We start from the raw sequence: 17,389 nt of genomic DNA, 5'->3' as shown, positions 1-17,389 counted from the left end.
TACACTTGGGTTAATAAAAGCAAATTAAATCCAATGAAGGGTTGAATGGTTGTCTTTGGGCCTGAGAATCCTCCTCTTTCATGGAGTCTCACCCACTTAAGGTGCAATATATTTCTGCTGAGGGGAGCTAAATAACTCAAAAGCAAGCCACAAAGAAATGTAAGCACCATGTGTTCCTCACACTCACAGTGCAGGATGATCACACAGCAGGACCGCTGACAAGCTTGCATTTAGTGTATTGTAGGAAATGTTACTTCCCATTATTAGAGGATCTCACTATCCCTCTAACCAGACTGTGTTCCAGCTCCTCCCACCAGCAGCAACAGTGTTTACTGAAGCATTTCTGTTATTTGTCCTGAGGGAACTTCGTTCCTCCTGCAAAAAGTTCCCGCTCGACTTAACCTCAGAGCGAAGTGTCCCTTCCCAGCGAGCTCCATTACTTAATATAGGAAGCATCTCACCACTCACAGGGACTGCCCCTTTTTGCGATCATTCAACTAGGACAACCCTACAAGGGTCAACCAGAAAAACCATGTCTGATCTGGCGATGTTTAGAACAATGAGTCCTAAATATTGTGGAAAAAACACCCTTCTATAGCAATTTTTTTTAAATAGTAAATAAAACCTCATCTTTTCAGCATTTCAGAGCACCAAAGTGTTGTCCACCCTTTAAAATGGATGCCTCTACTGCTCCTGTATTGTCTCTAGCATTTAATTGAAAGAATGCATTGCAATAGAAGTGGAAAGCTCCAGATGTAACAGTGACTACAGCTCTTTGACGTGTGTTAAAGGAGGAGTTTTTTTCAGAGATATTGTATTTTTCATTTAAAGGTTGGCTTTAATGTCTTAATTGCTTTTGTGCCCCTTTAAGAGCACTGAGATCCCATAATGGGATCAAACACCTGAGGCTTTATTGAATTTCTGATATAAAATGGTTGATGTGTTTTATTTATAGACAATCGGCCAGATTACGAGTTTTGCGTTAGAGGCTATGCAGTGCTAACGAGCAGTTTTCTCTCACCGCTCACTTACCTGCAGCGCTGGTATTACAGGTTTTTACAAACCCGGCGTTAAAAGGCAAGGAGTAAGCGTAGAGCAAAATTGTGCTCCTTACCGCACTTCAATACCAGCGCTGCTTAAGTCAGCGGTGAGCTGGTCGTACGTGCTCGTGCACGATTTCCCCATAGGAATCAACGGGGAGAGCCGGTTGAGAAAAAGTCTAACACCTGCAAAAAAGCAGCGTAAAACTCAGTAACGCAGCCCAATTCATTCCTATGGGGAAACACATTTTATGTTTACACCTAACACCCTAACATGAACCCCGAGTCTAAACACCCCTAATCTTATACTTATTAACCCCTAATCTGCCGCCCCCGACATCGCCGACACCTACATTATACTTATTAACCCCTAATCTGCCACTCCGGAAACCACCGCCACCTACATTATACTTATGAACCCCTAATCTGCTGCCCCCAACATCGCCGACACCTACATTATATTTATTAACCCCTAATCTGCCGCCCCCGCATCGTCGCCACCTACATTATACTTATTAACCCCTAATCTACCGCTCCGGACATCGCAGCCACTATAATTAAAATATTAACCCCTAAACTGCCACACTCCCGCCTCGCAAACATTAGTTAAATCTTATTAACCCCTAATAAAAAATGGAGATAAGGGAGCCATTTACCAAACTTTACTTTACTTGGTAAATGGCTCCCTTATCTCCATTTTTTATTTAACTTATAGAGTGCAAATTACATAAGAGGTTTTCTTTCTCATAGTCATTTGGGATTGGATTGTCCCTTTAAATTTTACTTTTAGAGCACAAGTGTGGTTTCTCCTAGTGGATTACTTTGAATACATTCTTGAGAGCTTTAATTATGGCATATGTGCTGAATGATGAACAATGGGAGGCGGAATTGAGTGAGAGCTTGTCCTCTGGTGCGTTGGATACTGAAGGGGAGAAACTCCAACTAACATTTACTCAGTATTTAAAAAGTATAAAAAATTATTATCCAAACAGATCAGGTTAAGAGCAGGAACTATTAACGTTCATAGGAATTGATACTGGTTTGTCACATAAGAGAGGAGGTGATCAGGACAAATGTCTTCTCTAGAAGGAAACTGGTTGGATTTATCGCTTACATACTTGTGCCCCATTTGGGTTAAATGAAAAACTTGAGTTTGCATCATTTCTATAAAGTTTGTTATTGCTCTAGACTGTGCCTTTAGGCTAGTGGATTAGGACTGTGGTTCTTCTAAGTCATTAAGATATATAGACCCTTTAGACCCTGGGTTCGATCCCTTATGTTCAATATAAAATAGTCATTGAACTAATATGACTTTGTTTTGCTATCATTATAACTAGTTTAGCTCCAAATTTTCGACTGTTAATAATATTTTTAAGAATACTTAAATGCAGTTGTTATACATTGGGATAATAAGTATATTTAACTTTAAAGGTTGAAGATCTACAATTGTTGGATCTTCATTACAAATATGTTATAGCGTTTAGAGTAGTGGGTTAATACTAGTTTAATTTGACTTTTAGTTTATAGTAGATTTGAGGTCACAGGTTCGATCCCGGTCATGTCTCTATAAGAAACTTTTAACAATAGAAGTTTCTAAATTTACTTAATTTCTGACTTAGAATACTTTATCCCTTTCCTTATAATTTAGCCTTTATAGGAATTAGAAAAATAACAAACTGTCTTGTTAGGTGTAACTTCCTGACCCTCCCTATATGTCCAATGCATCGTTGGGGGAGCTCTCATTTTTCTCAATTCGGCTGTTAGTTATATTTTAACGAATTGCATGCGCATCTGAGCACCATGTTTTTTATTTTTTAATTAATATTATTATTTTGTAAATATATTTTATATATGAAATGTCACTTTGTATATGTGTATATATACACTTTTTGTTTTTTGAAACTCCCAGAGGCGTGTCCCAATAAGGCCTATAAAAGGCCGAGTTTAGGTTGATGAAGTTAGCCCTGAGGAGTCCCTGCTACTCATTGGGATGAAACACGTGTAGGCAGTTGTAACAGCTGATTGCTTTGATGAGACACCTGTCTTTTGGAAATTCCTACTACACCTCAAAGAATTGCAGCTTGCTGGAGTGATTTATTTCTTTGTTTTGCATCTTGTGCAAAACAGGAACATTCACTGGATTTGCAGCTTCTACCAAGGATTCTGTTCTTGATTTACATTGCAAAGGCTGTGAGTGCATGCTATGACTGTGTTGTTCTTTACAGGCAGTGGAAACTTACTTCATTTTTTCCGCCCGCAATACAAGTGGATGCCTGTTTTCAACAGATTTGGAAGGACTCTTTTTTTTTTAAATTGTGATGTGTTCATGCTAAATGCTGCTGCTTTACTAATATCCTGTTTGTCAGAAGTTATGCAAAATTTATTATACAATACCCATATTTAAAACACATAGATCCTATATTTATATCATGGCAGTATTGACCCTTAACTTTGGGACTGTCCTCTGATGTTGGTGTTGTGTTTTAAGACTTGGTATAGTTGCATGCTGCATATGATTGTGCAAAGCTTTTTCCTGTGTTTATATTTCACTCCAAATTGAAAAATATGCATTCTGAAGTATTCTTGTGATTGTATTATTCTGGCTCAATGTTTAAGTGAATCCTCATTATATTATTTTGACAACATTACCCTCATATTACTCTTTCTTTTGGGGTTGTCCTCTAATAGAGGTGTTGCATTGTCACTATTATATTTAGCCACTTTATTTTCCTATGAGACGCCTCACTTAGCTTTTTAGCTCATATTTTTGATTAAATTTTGTTTCAAATAACCTTTATGGTCACATGACCGTCACTAAGAATTTTGTTGCTTTTTGTAAATAATAAAATTATGAGTGCCTTGCAAGCATGCTAGTTGTCAAGTCTTTATTCTGGGTTTCCCCCTTGCTCCACACTTAGCTCTATTTATCTTAATACTTAGGTTGATACCTTGAGATATTTATATCTCTGTCTCTTTAAATGTGTATATGAGAGTGCTGAATTCCCTATCTTTTTATAAGGACTACTTCTCCTTGTTTTCTCCCTATTTATAATAGTTTGCCATTATTAACCCCTAATCTGCTGTCCCTAACATCGCCGCCACCTACCTACATTTATTAACCCCTAATCTGCCACCCCCAACGTCACCGCCACTATACTAAATTTATTAACCCCTAAACCTAAGTCTAACCCTGTCCCTAACCCTAACACCCCCTAACTTAAATATCATTTAAATAAATCTAAATAAAAATTAATATTATTACCTAAATAATTCCTATTTAAAACTAAATACTTACCTGTAAAATAAGCCCTAAGCTAGCTACAATATAACTAATAGTTACATTGTAGCTAGCTTAGGTTTTATTTTTATTTTACAGGCAAGTTTGTATTTATTTTAACTAGGTAGAATAGTTATTAAATAGTAACTATTTAATAACTACCTAATTAAAATAAATACAAATTTAACTGTAAAATAAAACCTAACCTAAGTTACAATAACACCTAACACTACACTACAATTAAATAAATCAACTAAATAAAAAAAAATAAAAAAAATTAAATTAGCTAAATCACAAAACGAACACTAAATTACCAAAAATAATAGACAAATTACAAGATATTTAAACTAATTACACCTAATCTAATAGCCCTATCAAAATAAAAAAGCCCCCCAAAATAAAAAAAAAACCCTAGCCTAAACTAAACTACCAATAGCCCTTAAAAGGGCCTTTTGCGGGACATTGCCCCAAAGAAATCAGCTCTTTTACCTGTAAAAAAAAATACAAACAACCCCCCAACAGTGAAACCCACCACCCACACAACCAACGCCCCAAATAAAATACTAACTAAAAAAACTGAAAAGGGCATTTGGATGGGCATTGCCCTTAAAAGGACAGTTAGCTCTTTTGCAGCCCAAAGCCCTAACCTAAAAATAAAACCCACCCAATACACCCTTAAAAAAACCTAACACTAACCCCCTGAAGATCGACTTACTGTTCTGAAGACCAGACATCCATCCTCAAGGAAGCAGCAGAAGTCTTCATCCAACCGGGCCGACATCCTCAACGAAGCCAGGAGAAGTCTTCATCCCAGCCGGGCGAATTGGTCCTCCAGACGGGCAGAAGTCTTCATCAAGAAGGCATCTTCTATCTTCATCCATCCGACGTGGAGCGGCTCCATCTTCAAGACATCCGACACGGTGCATCCTCTTCATCCGGAGTCTTCTTACTGAATGATGGTTCCTTTAAGTGACGTCATCCAAGATGGCGTCTCTTAGATTCCGATTGGAATTCCAATCAGCCAATCGGAATTAAGGTAGAAAAAATCCTATTGGCTGATCCAATCAGCCAATAGGATTGAGCTTGCATTCTATTGGCTGTTCCAATCAGCCAATAGAATGCAAGCTCAATCCTATTGGCTGATTGGATCAGCCAATTGGATTGAACTTCAATCCTATTGGCTGATGCAATCAGCCAATAGGATTTTTTATACCTTAATTCCGAATTCTATCAGTCAATCGGAATCGAAGGGACGCCATCTTGGATGACGTCACTTAAAGGAACCGTCATTTAGTAAGAAGACTCCGGATGAAGAGGATGCTCAGCGTCGGATGTCTTGAAGATGGAGCCGCTCCGCGTCGGATAGATGAAGATGGAAGATGCCGTCTGGATGAAGATTTCTACCCGTCTGGAGGACCACTTCAGCCCGGTTGGATAAAGACTTCTGCCGCTTCCTTGAGGATGGATGTCCGGTCTTCAGAACAGTAAGTCGATCTTCAGGGGGTTAGTGTTATGTTTTTTTAAGGGTGTATTGGGTGGGTTTTATTTTTAATTTAGGGCTTTGGGCCGCAAAAGAGCTAACTACCCTAAATGCCCATCCAAATGCCCTTTTCAGGGCAATGGGGAGCTTAGGTTTTTTTTAGTTAGTATTTTATTTGGGGGGTTGGTTGTGTGGGTGGTGGGTTTTACTGTTGGGGAAGTTGTTTGTATTTGTTTTTACAGGTAAAAGAGCTTGGGGAAATGCCCCGCAAAAGGCCCTTTTAAGGGCTATTGGTAGTTTAGTTTAGAAAAGGGTTTTTTTTTTATTTTGGAGGGGGGGCTTTTTTTTATTTTGATAGGGCTATTAGATTAGGTGTAATTAGTTTAAATATGTTGTAATTTGTTTATTATTTTCTGTAATTTAGTGTTTTGTTAATTTTGTGATTTAGCTAATTTAATTTAATTTATTTAATTGTTTTTAATTGAGTTAATTTATTTAATTGTAGTGTAGTGTTAGGTGTTAGTGTAACTTAGGTTAGGTTTTATTTTACAGGTAAATTTCTATTTATTTTAGTTAGGTAGTTATTAAATCGTTAACTATTTAATAACTATTCTACCTAGTAAAAATAAATACAAACTTGTCTGTAAAATAAAAATAAACCCTAAGCTAGCTACAATGTAACTATTAGTTATATTGTAGCTAGCTTAGGGTTTATTTTATAGGTAAGTTTAATTTATTTAGTTTTAAATAGGAATAATTTAGGTAATGATAGTAATTTTATTTAGATTTATTTAAATTATATTTAAATTAGGGGGTGTTAGGGTTAGACTTAGGTTTAGTGGTTAAAATTTAGAATAGTGGTGGCGATGTTGGGGGCGGCAAATTAGTAGTGAAAAAGCAGCGTTAGGACCTGTTAACGCTGCTTTTTCAGCCTAATGCACAACTCGTAATCTAGTCGAAAGTTTTCTTTTTATTTCACAATTTACTAGGTGAAATTGGAACTTCAGAGTTTCCAAAAGCCCAACAGGAGGTTTGTTTTATCACAAGTGTAATGATCTATTTAACAGAAGGGTGCCAATCTTCCAGTAGCTGAAACTGTGTGTGTCTGAGGGTCTGGAAACACAGAAGCTTTATTTCATATGGACTGAAATAAAGCAATCAAGAAAGCTCTGTGAAAGTCTGGCAAAATCCAGTGCATACAAAGAATTCTTCCACAGCCTTTACAATGTCTCTCTCTTGCTATATTCTTCATGTACTGTATGTATCCAACTCATCTCTAATTGAACGTATAGTTCAGATCCTTACAATCCACATATAGCTACTTGCTTGCTCTTTTATTACTATGTTCTGAGTTCTGGTATTAAGACATTCAGTTAGGGTGACCCAGGTTCCATGGAACATTAAGGAATTTATGAAGTTATCCCTATTTATATTGTATTAAAAAAAAATCTTTGAGCATATTTTTATTAAATGACCTTCTATTTATTTGTTAATCAAGCCCTGATATTTTAGAAATGTAAAGCTTTTTCACTTCAAACCTTAAGGCATTGAAAGCTTCTCTACTCTTTGTCAAGAAAGAAATGCTACGTTGATCCCCTAGAAGATTTAGCCATCTGTACCAAGTTACTTTACTTCTAGCCAAAGGATTACAAAACCCATAAGAATGAAGGAACTGAGCATTGTATAATTAGCATTTCTCTAATACACACTGTGCTCTTGGGTTAGACAAAATATAAAGCTACTGCAAACAGTGTTGTGAACTCAATTTACGTGTCTTGGTAATAATTGTATAGCTCCTTCTACTGGTGCTAGATATTTGTTTAAAGTGAAGGTAAATTTAACCGGTATTGAAGACACCAAATCATCTATCAATAGTAAATTTATATAGTCACTAAGTGTTTTTTTAATATTACTGCTTTTGTTTTAAAAATATATATATATATTTCAAATTCCCTACCGTTTCTCACCCGACTCCTCCCTACCCCTACTTCCGTGTTCTTCTCTCTACCTTGCTTAAAAGCTCGTTCCCGATTCTGAAGTAACTGCGAATCTAACTGCACATGTGAAAATTGCCTATGCTGCTTTCCACAGCGCATGCGATAATCGTATAATGATGCGGTTGTCAGTAAGAAGCCTATGATTTAACTGGTGATTCCTCCAAGTAATCAGGATGCATGCGTGAAACGGGAGCGTGCGCTGTTCTCTAGAAGAAGGAAAACAAATGGTGCATGCGCAGATGATTTAAGGGGCGGGTGACGTCAAGGGACGGCTGCCTAACGGCCAGAATTTCAGTTGGTTCGCCTAACAACATGATCAATAGAATGTTTTTTTATACGGGTTGAATTATCGGACGTTAATAAATTGCACTTGTAAGGCTGATAACTTTATTTCTACTCACATATAAAGAATGAAACGTATATTGATTTTACACAATTGATGCTATACTGGTTAGAGGGTAAGGTAACTTTACCATCACTTTAAGTTCAATAATAAATCTTTATTTTTATTAAACGGACATGAGAGCATACTGAGATAGGCTCATGCTAATGATTTACAGCAGCAATGCTTGCAACAATGATATACACACATTACTCAAAGCAAATGCATGCTCATTAGCCTACATACTGTAGGTATACAACCAAACCGCAAAACAGGCAGTGCTCAGGATACCAGTCTCACTTGTAGAATGACCGCACCAGTCTAATCAGCCGTCTTCACGCTGAATGTTCAGCTGCACGCTTGTGTCCCTCTGCTCTCTGCTTATTTGTCCTCCGCTGATGACGTCATCCACCGGTGCCACTCACGAGCGCTCCATCCAACGCTCAATACCAAAATACCGAACAACAAGCACAGGAAGGCACCTGGTCTCCAACTCTCCCAGAAGACTTCAACCAAAGGAAACAGCAAACTTGGTGACTGAAAAAAGCAGCTACACGATCCAATAACAATGTCTTTTATTTGACATCCAAATACAAGTGTATACAGGCTTAGTCAAAAAAATATATACTCTGCAATACAGGATACAAAGGGCAAGATTACAAGTCACACAGTATGCGTTTTCCGGGCTCGATATGGTTTTTTCGCAATCATTTTTCATTATGCAGCTATTACAAGTCTTTAAAAATCGCTCGATAGTGTGTCTGCTGAGTTTGACGGTAAGCTCTGCCTCACCTCTGTTATTTTTACCCTTAATGAATTGTATGTACTGTGCCCCCTCCCTCGAGAAATTCCAATGTGAAAAATGTTATCATCCTAATTTACAATAAAATTACAAGTTGTGCGGTACAGCTATACCGCTGAAAAATTAGTCATTACACGCGGATTATGTAGGTCTCCTGATTACAAGTTGCGGCGGTACAGCTATACCGCTAGCGTTTTAGCCTTTACGCAACTCTTCATTCCGCACTCAAAAAATGGCTTTTGAGTGGGGGATTTTCATTGCGCCCGTATTACAGGTTGTGCGGTCCTGCTATTACTCTAGCGTTATGGCTTACACCGCCACAATCCATTCTGCTATCTGAGACCAGTAGTTATGGATTTTGCGAAACAAAAATGTTTCACAAAACTCGAACCAAAAATTTTACAAAGTACACTAATACCCATAAACTACCCTATTAACCCTTAAACCGCCATCCCCAGCATTGCAAATACTTTTTTAAACTTATTAACCCCTAATCCGCCATCTACCTACATAGCCAACAGTAAATAAACCTATTAACCCTTAAACCCCCGGCTCCCCACATCGCTACTACTAAAATAAACCTATTAACCCCTAAACCGCCGACCCCCACATTGCTACTACTAAACTAAAACTATTAACCCCTAAACTGACATCCCCCACAACGCAATAAACCTAATTACACTATTAACCCCTAAACCGCCATCCCCCACAACGCAATAAACCTAATTAAACTATTAACCCCTAAACCACCATCCCCCCACAACGCAAATAACTAATTTAATCAGTAAGCCCCCTAACCTAACACCCCCTAAATTAATGCAAATTACATAAAATAAAAAAATACTAAGTTAAAATTAATATAAAAAATCCTAACATTACTTAAAAAAAACAACTAAGATTAAATAAAAATAACAAAATAAAAAAATTAAACCTAATCTAATACCCCTATAAAAATAAAAAAGCCCCCCAAAATAAAAACACCCCTAATCTAACACTAAGCTACCAATAGCCCTTAAAAGGGCCTTTTGTAGGGCAATGCCCTAAGTTAAATACCTAAATAAAAAATACAAATTAACCCCTAACAGTATACCCCCCAACCCACCAAACCCCCCAAAATTAAAAAACCTAACACTAAAAAAAACCTAAGCTACCCATTGACCCCTAAAGGGGCATTTGTATGGGCATTGCCCTAAAAAAGGCAATCAGCTCTTTTGCAGCCCATAAAAAAAATCCCTAATCTTAAAAAAAACAAAACACCTCAAAAATCAGGAAATAGGATTTCAGTAGCTCTAATCCTATCAGCTGATTTGAATTTTTCAGCCAATAGGAATGCAAGGTACCCCAAATATAAAACGCGTACCTTGCATTCAAGCTCCAGTGTGCGGCAATGATCGCATGAAGAGGATCCTCCACGCTGGATGGCTCCGCGGCCGCTGGTCCTGTTCCACGGTTGCCTTCTTTCCGCGCCGCCTCCGCTCTGGTTGAAGATAGAAGAGGAACCCGTGCTGCATGAAGATGTCGCCGTCTGGAAGAAGACCTTCACCGCCAGACTTCAGAAATGGTGAGTACCTGGCTTTTTTTTTTGGGTGGGGGGGTTTAGATTAGGATTTTTTTTTTATTTAAATAGGCTGCAAAAAAGCTGATTGTCCTTTTAAGGGCAATACCCATACAAATGCCCCTTTAGGGGCAAGGGGTAGCTTAGGTTTATTAAGTGTTAGGTTTATTTATTTTGGGGATTTGGTGGGTTGGGGGGTTTACTGCTAGGGGTTAATTTGTATTTTTTATGTAAAAGAGCTGTTTAACTTTTAAGGGCTATTGGTATCTTAGTGTTAGATTAGGGGGTGTTTTTATTTTGGGGGTGCGTTTTTATTTTTATAGGGGTATTAGATTAGGTAAAAAAAAATTATTTTTGATCATTTGGTTTATTTTTTTATTTTTTGTAATTTTGTAATTTTAAATTTATTTATTTTAATTTAATCTTAGGTTTGTTTTTTTAAGTAATGTAGGGTTTTTATTTTAATATTAGCTTTAGTATTATTTATTTTATGTAATTGGGGTTAATTTAGGGGGTGTTAGGTTAGGGGGCTGGAGGGATGGCGGTTTAGGGGTTAATAGTTTAATGAGGTTTATTGCTATGTGGGGGATGGCGGTTTAGGGGGTTAAAATGTTTATTTTATTAATAGCGATGTGGGAGGCTGGCGGTTTCGGGGTTAATAGAGTTATTTTATTAGTAGCGATGTGGGGCCCGGCGGTTTAGGGGTTAATAGGTATATTTTATTAGTAGCGATGTGGGGGGCCGGCGGTTTAGGGATTAATAGGTTTATTATAGTAGTAGCGATGCAGGGGGGGGGCGGCGGTTTAGGGGTTAATAGGTTTATTTTATTAGTAGCAATGTGGGGGCCGGCGGTTTAGGGGTTAATAGGTTTATTTAGGTGTTAGCGATGCGGGTGGGCGGTGGTTTAGGGGTTAATAACTTTATTTAGAGTCGCAATGTCGGGGGCGGCAGATTAGGGGTATTTAGACTAGGCCTTCTCCATTACGTGATCGCAGGTGTTGATGTGTATTGTAGAAAACGTGCACAAGCACGTCATGTCAGGCCTTGGGTTTTGTGCGGTATGAAGCTTATCGCACCATATCGCACAACAAAAGAAGGGTTTTCAGTAACTTATAATGTCAGTGCTATGGAGAGTGTGATACCGCTAATGTTTTTGCGTTATTTACGCACCCGGTTTAGCGCATAACTTGTAATTTTGCCGTTAGAAAGCAATGAAAGACTAGATGGTGTTTATTAATTTATTTTCCTTTATGTGACTATAAAATAAGCTTCTATATACCAGCTTAAAAAAAAACACATTTACCTTTCATTTTTACTTTCTAGAACTCATTTTTAAAGTAAAATAGCGTTGCAGTTTTAAATCATATTGTAATATAACAATGGCATGCACTAATTTGTCAGGGCATGTATTTTTTTATTTTTTTATTATAGATCCTAGATAGGAGGTTTAAAACACATAGGTAAAAGGGTTTAACACAGCTAAATTATTGCTTGGGAACTGCTCCACAGCAGAACACAGCAGCAGTGCCAGTCAAATGTAGCTGTCAATAAAACTTTCATAATTCATATAGACCAGCAAATAAAAAAAAATAAAAAAATTCCAATTTACTTTTGTTCTCAAATTTATATTGTTTTCTTTGTACCTTTTGTTGAAGAACATGCCTAAATAGGGTCAGGAACGTGCATGTGTCTGAAGCACTACATGACAACTGTTTTGCAACAATAGACAAGATTATGAGTGGAGTGCAATTTATCACTAGACGGAGGCTTTATGAGTGTGTCGGGTAGTACGCGTATTACAAGTTGAAAGTAAAGAGTTTTGGAACAGCCAGATGAGAAGCTGGAAATCACTGCCACTATCACTAGTGGGATAGATGTCTTCTTAAAATAGTGGTTTTGCCCCACCTATTATACTTTACCCCTCCTCTTAACTAAAGCCGATCTGAAACTATTGAACTCCGCAGCGCAATACTTTATATGGAGGGGTCACAAACCACGTATCTAGGCAGATAAGCTAATTATGGGCTATCTTAGTCCTTTCCGGACTTCAAGTTGTACAACTGGGCAGCTCTGGTACGCCTGGTTCTAGATTGGCAGGTAGCCACACAACACTTCTATAGACATAGCTTGGAACATGCAACCTTAGGCGATATCTCCCTAGCCTACCTCCCACACGTCCAACTTTAGATGCATTAAAAATATAGGTTTGAACCTACTTTATAGAGATCCCCTACGAGCTTGGCAACAGACACATTGATTTTTTTAAAAAGTCATGTCTCTCCTCTGTATACCTACCTATCAGGGGGTAATCCAGATTTTCCTGAAGAATCGGATTAGTTGCCATTCTCATATTGGGAAAAACTAGGTCTAAACTCTATTGGCCCTATAGTAGATAGCCTGACATGCTCAATTAAAACATTTGCCTCCCTACAGAGAGAATATAATCTCCCAAAGGCTATTTTTTATGCATACCTTCAAATACGCCACTATGTGGAGACACTGGTCAGACTCAGAGACAATGCTGATTACTGGGAAGGATCTCCCTTTAGACTCATGCAGTCCTGATTTAAAATGGGCAGATCTTCTTTGTCAGAAATATATCAGGCTCTTTTACAAAAGCGACTGCAACAATTGCAACCAACGCTTTTGGCAGGATGGGAGAGAGAGGGTATTCAGGGAATGATGTGGGTAGAGGCTCGGGAAGTCTAAAAATAAGGAAGGCCACTTTGTCTGTAACACTCAAGCAAAACCCAGACCTAGCTCTTGCATAGAGCATACCTGACACCCAGAGGAATGACCAAATGGGTCACCGGCTGGCCCGACAAATGCTCAAAATGTTCTTTAGAATCTCCCAATCTACACTATATGTGGGCAAGCCCACTCATAAACCAATTCTGGAGTAAAGTCCAATATTGTATCCACAAAAAGTTAAATATACCAATTGTATTACAACCAAATAGCGTCTTATTTATGCACTGGGAAAAGCAGTATACTCTATTTGACTCTACATTAAGCTTAATAATCCTGATAGCCAGTAAATGTATCTTTAAACAGTGGAGTAAGAGAAAAGCTCGCTCTCTTTCTTTTTTTCGAAGTATGTTATTATTATTATTATTGGTTATTTGTAGAGCGCCAACAGATTCGGCAACACTATAAACATAGGCGGTATATAAGTTAACATTTATAGGGATCAAATGGGTGACGGGGCAGAGAAAGGTTCTGTTTTTTTATCATCCTCATACTGGGAAAAAATATGACATTAAGGGTTACTACACTTGTCTTAACACTTTCATTATCTATATGGTTAAATGTCCTTGTGGGAGGGTTTATATAGGTGAGTCTACTCGTAGTGCCAGCGATCGTATAATTGAGCATAAAAGCAATATACGTACTAATAATTTGAAAGCCCCCCTTGCATACCACTTTTTGACAGCTGGCCATTTAATTAGCCATCTTAAATTTCAGATTATAGACCATATAGTTCTACCACGCAGAGGTGGTGGTGATAGGGAATTACTGCTGAAGTAAAAATAATCCTTTTAGATTTATGAGTTGGGGACCCTTACCCCTAAAGGTATAAATAAAGATTGGGATCTGTCCATTTGTTTATAGATATACAAAGTATCTTTGCAAATGCATAAAGTTTATATATAAGTGGTTATTTGAAAACCAAATGTTATTTTGTAAGCCTTAAGCAGAATATGAAATTTTGTCGTTTTGATTGTATTACTGTGTATAACTTGAATTGTGAAAGGGTTAATTAACCTTTATCACCACCTAGTGGTGTACAGGTATATAAAGGTGTGTGAAATGATTGTTTGGCATGGCATGAATAAGGGATAACTTCCCGAAACGTTGCCTGTTTTTTGTCTTCCTTAAATGAATAAATAAATGGTTATTTATGCTGTCGCCTTTTTGAGATATTGTGGGACCTGGAGCAGTGGCCCCGTGGTGACATGCTTTCCATTTCAGTGTGCTGCTATCTTGCTTGATATATTTTGATACTGCTTTGTCTGTGCACCTGGGATTTAAAAGATGGAAGAAAGACAAGTTTGTCAAACTTTTTCATATTCTGACCTGGAGGCTGCCAGGATTACCACCCTAACTAAAGGGTCAAGGGAGTTTTTGAAAACAGCTCCCTCAGATTTGTCCTCAAAGGAATTTGAAAGACTTTCAAAGAAAAATCTAGCATTTGATTTACAACTTTAGCAGAATACCACCGGGTAAAAAGGATCCCCCGGGGCCTTAGGATGAATGCCCGCCCCCCTCTAATGAGGGATAACCCAGAGTATTGCAATAAATTTGAGCAAATCCTAAAAAAATGTTCTATGGACATTATTGTATTAACGTTGAATGTCTGAATAAAGAGATAGGGGACCAGAATACTAAAACAGCAGAGATGGAAAAAGAACTGAGGAAATCCTTACCGATAGAGAAATTTGATAAATTGGTAATGGAAGTGAATAAACAGATTGCAGATTCCAGGAAAATTATTGACGAACGAAAACGTATTAAATTCTCCAGAGATGAGCAATATTATACCTCTGGGAGAATTTACCGGTGGCGCTATGACCCTGAAGGTGCCAGACAAAGGAATACCTTCAGTTTCCAGCGACGCTTTACATGTAACAAGTCCCAAAGTGCAAGCGGAAGCGGAAGTGAGTCATCAGAAACGCCGGGGGAATCAGATGGCAAAAGAGGCACGGAGGGCACTAACACCAAGGCAGACATGACCGCCATGAAGAAAAAAACGGACCAACAATTGAGATCTGCAAGCCGACACTAGAATCGAAGTACCATGGCCTTTCTGATGATGCGATAAAAGTTGCGGTAATATGTGAAGATAATATACACAATGTGATTGACACGGGACAGTCTGTTACCAATAATGTTATTAACATCTCCAAACATGTATTATCAGAGAGTGAACGTGCGCTCCTTAACAAGGGCTTTTCCTTCTGTCCAATACGGAACTGTAACTTCTTTGAGCTCCAAAAAGACTTATATAGATTTTTCAGAAGGTTGAAACTTAAAACAATGTAATTTGAACTGAAATCGATTGTTAATCCTGAGAGTCCTACAATTCATTTACATCAATTGGGTGTGAAGAAAAAAAGCCGCTTTAACCCCGGTAATGTAAATCACAGTGTAGAAACCTATGCTTCTCTTGTTCAGCGTGATATAAGCATTTTGCAAACAAAGATTGAGAAATATAGAAATAAAAGGTATATAAAGAAAGCAAATAATATATCAACTGAACAAGTTCAAGCTTTATGTTCTCTTCAAGATAAATCAGATATTACTCTACAAAGGGCTGATAAGGGATGGGCAGTTGTGGTTTTAGATAAAGATTATTACATTAACGAGATCTATAAACAATTAAATGATGAGACAGTATATAAAAAACATGCTTGTAATCCCATATTTAATATACAGAAATAAATTGACAAATCTTTGCATAATGCTTTAAGATGTGGTATTATAAGTAAAGAAGTAGCTGTTTTTTTTTAAAATTAAGAAAGCCATATACCCCTGTAATATACACCTTACCCAAGGTGCATAAAAATATGAGTAACCCCCCCGGGCGCCCAATTGTGGCTAGCATAAATTCTGTGTATACAAATATTTTCATCTTCTTAGATAAGATTTTACGTCCATATATGTTGAAATGTCTAATTCATTTGTTAAGGACACTGGAGATTTTCTGAATAAATTAGACTTCTTAGAATTAACTACTAGTAAATTTATACTCTTTAGTCTAGACGTAGAAAGTTTATATACGTCCATTACCCACACTAGTGGTATGGGGTCAGTCTATTATACGTTGTTATCTGATAAGAAATACAGTATTGCTCAAGTTGATTTTTTCATGCAGTTACTTTCTATTATTCTTTACGGAAATTACTTTTTGTTCAGAGATGATTATTATCTTCAACTTCATGGCACAGCCATGGGTTCCAACGTCGCCCCAAATTATGCCAATAATTTTATGAATGTTTATGAGGAGAAATTTATATTTTGTAATGATTTATTTATTCGGTATGGTACCACATGGTGGCGCTATATTGATGACATCTTCGCTATATGACTGGGCGATGTTGGAACCCTAGAAAAATTTGTTGGTGAATTGAATTTATCCACTAATCATATTAAATTCAAATTGGTATGGAGTGAAGAATTTTTAGATTTTTTAGATGTTAGAATAATGAAAGTGGGAAATTCATTAATTACTGACCTCTATAAAAAACCTACTGACCGTAATAGCCTACTTAGGTATGATAGTGCCCATCCTGACTCACTGATTAAATCACTTCCACATAGCCAATTACTTAGTGTTCGCAGAATTGTTTCATCTGATAATCTGATGGATAAAAGATTGGCTGAAATGGGTAAAAGGTTTATTGACAGAGGGTACGCTAAAAATATGATTAATACAAATATAAATATTGTTAAATCTATTCCCAGGGATGTACTCCTGAAACCGAGTTTAAATAAGAAGGAAAGTATTATTTAAGACCCTAGAATAATATTTGTTTCCAAGTATAAAGCTCAAAGCTATGCAATTCAGCGTATTATCAGAAAGCATTGGAATATATTGTCCAATTCTAACCCTAATATTATTGATTTTCAGAAATATCCTATGCCTGCATATAAGAAAGGTGTAAATTTACAAGAGAAAGTAGCTAAAGTTGATGTGGGTTCTAATATTACATCAAAAATTTCTTCAGAAAATAATGGATGTTTTCCATGTCTGGGTTGCTCATGTTGCAGCAACATGACAAAAGCTTCTGTTTTTTATCATCCTCATACTGGGAAAAAATATGACATTAAGGGTTACTACACTTATCTTACCACT

The sequence above is a fragment of the Bombina bombina genome, chromosome 1 (genome assembly GCF_027579735.1).
Source record: "Bombina bombina isolate aBomBom1 chromosome 1, aBomBom1.pri, whole genome shotgun sequence".
NCBI classification, from domain to species: domain Eukaryota; kingdom Metazoa; phylum Chordata; class Amphibia; order Anura; family Bombinatoridae; genus Bombina; species Bombina bombina.
This window is presented reverse-complemented; position numbering follows the sequence as displayed.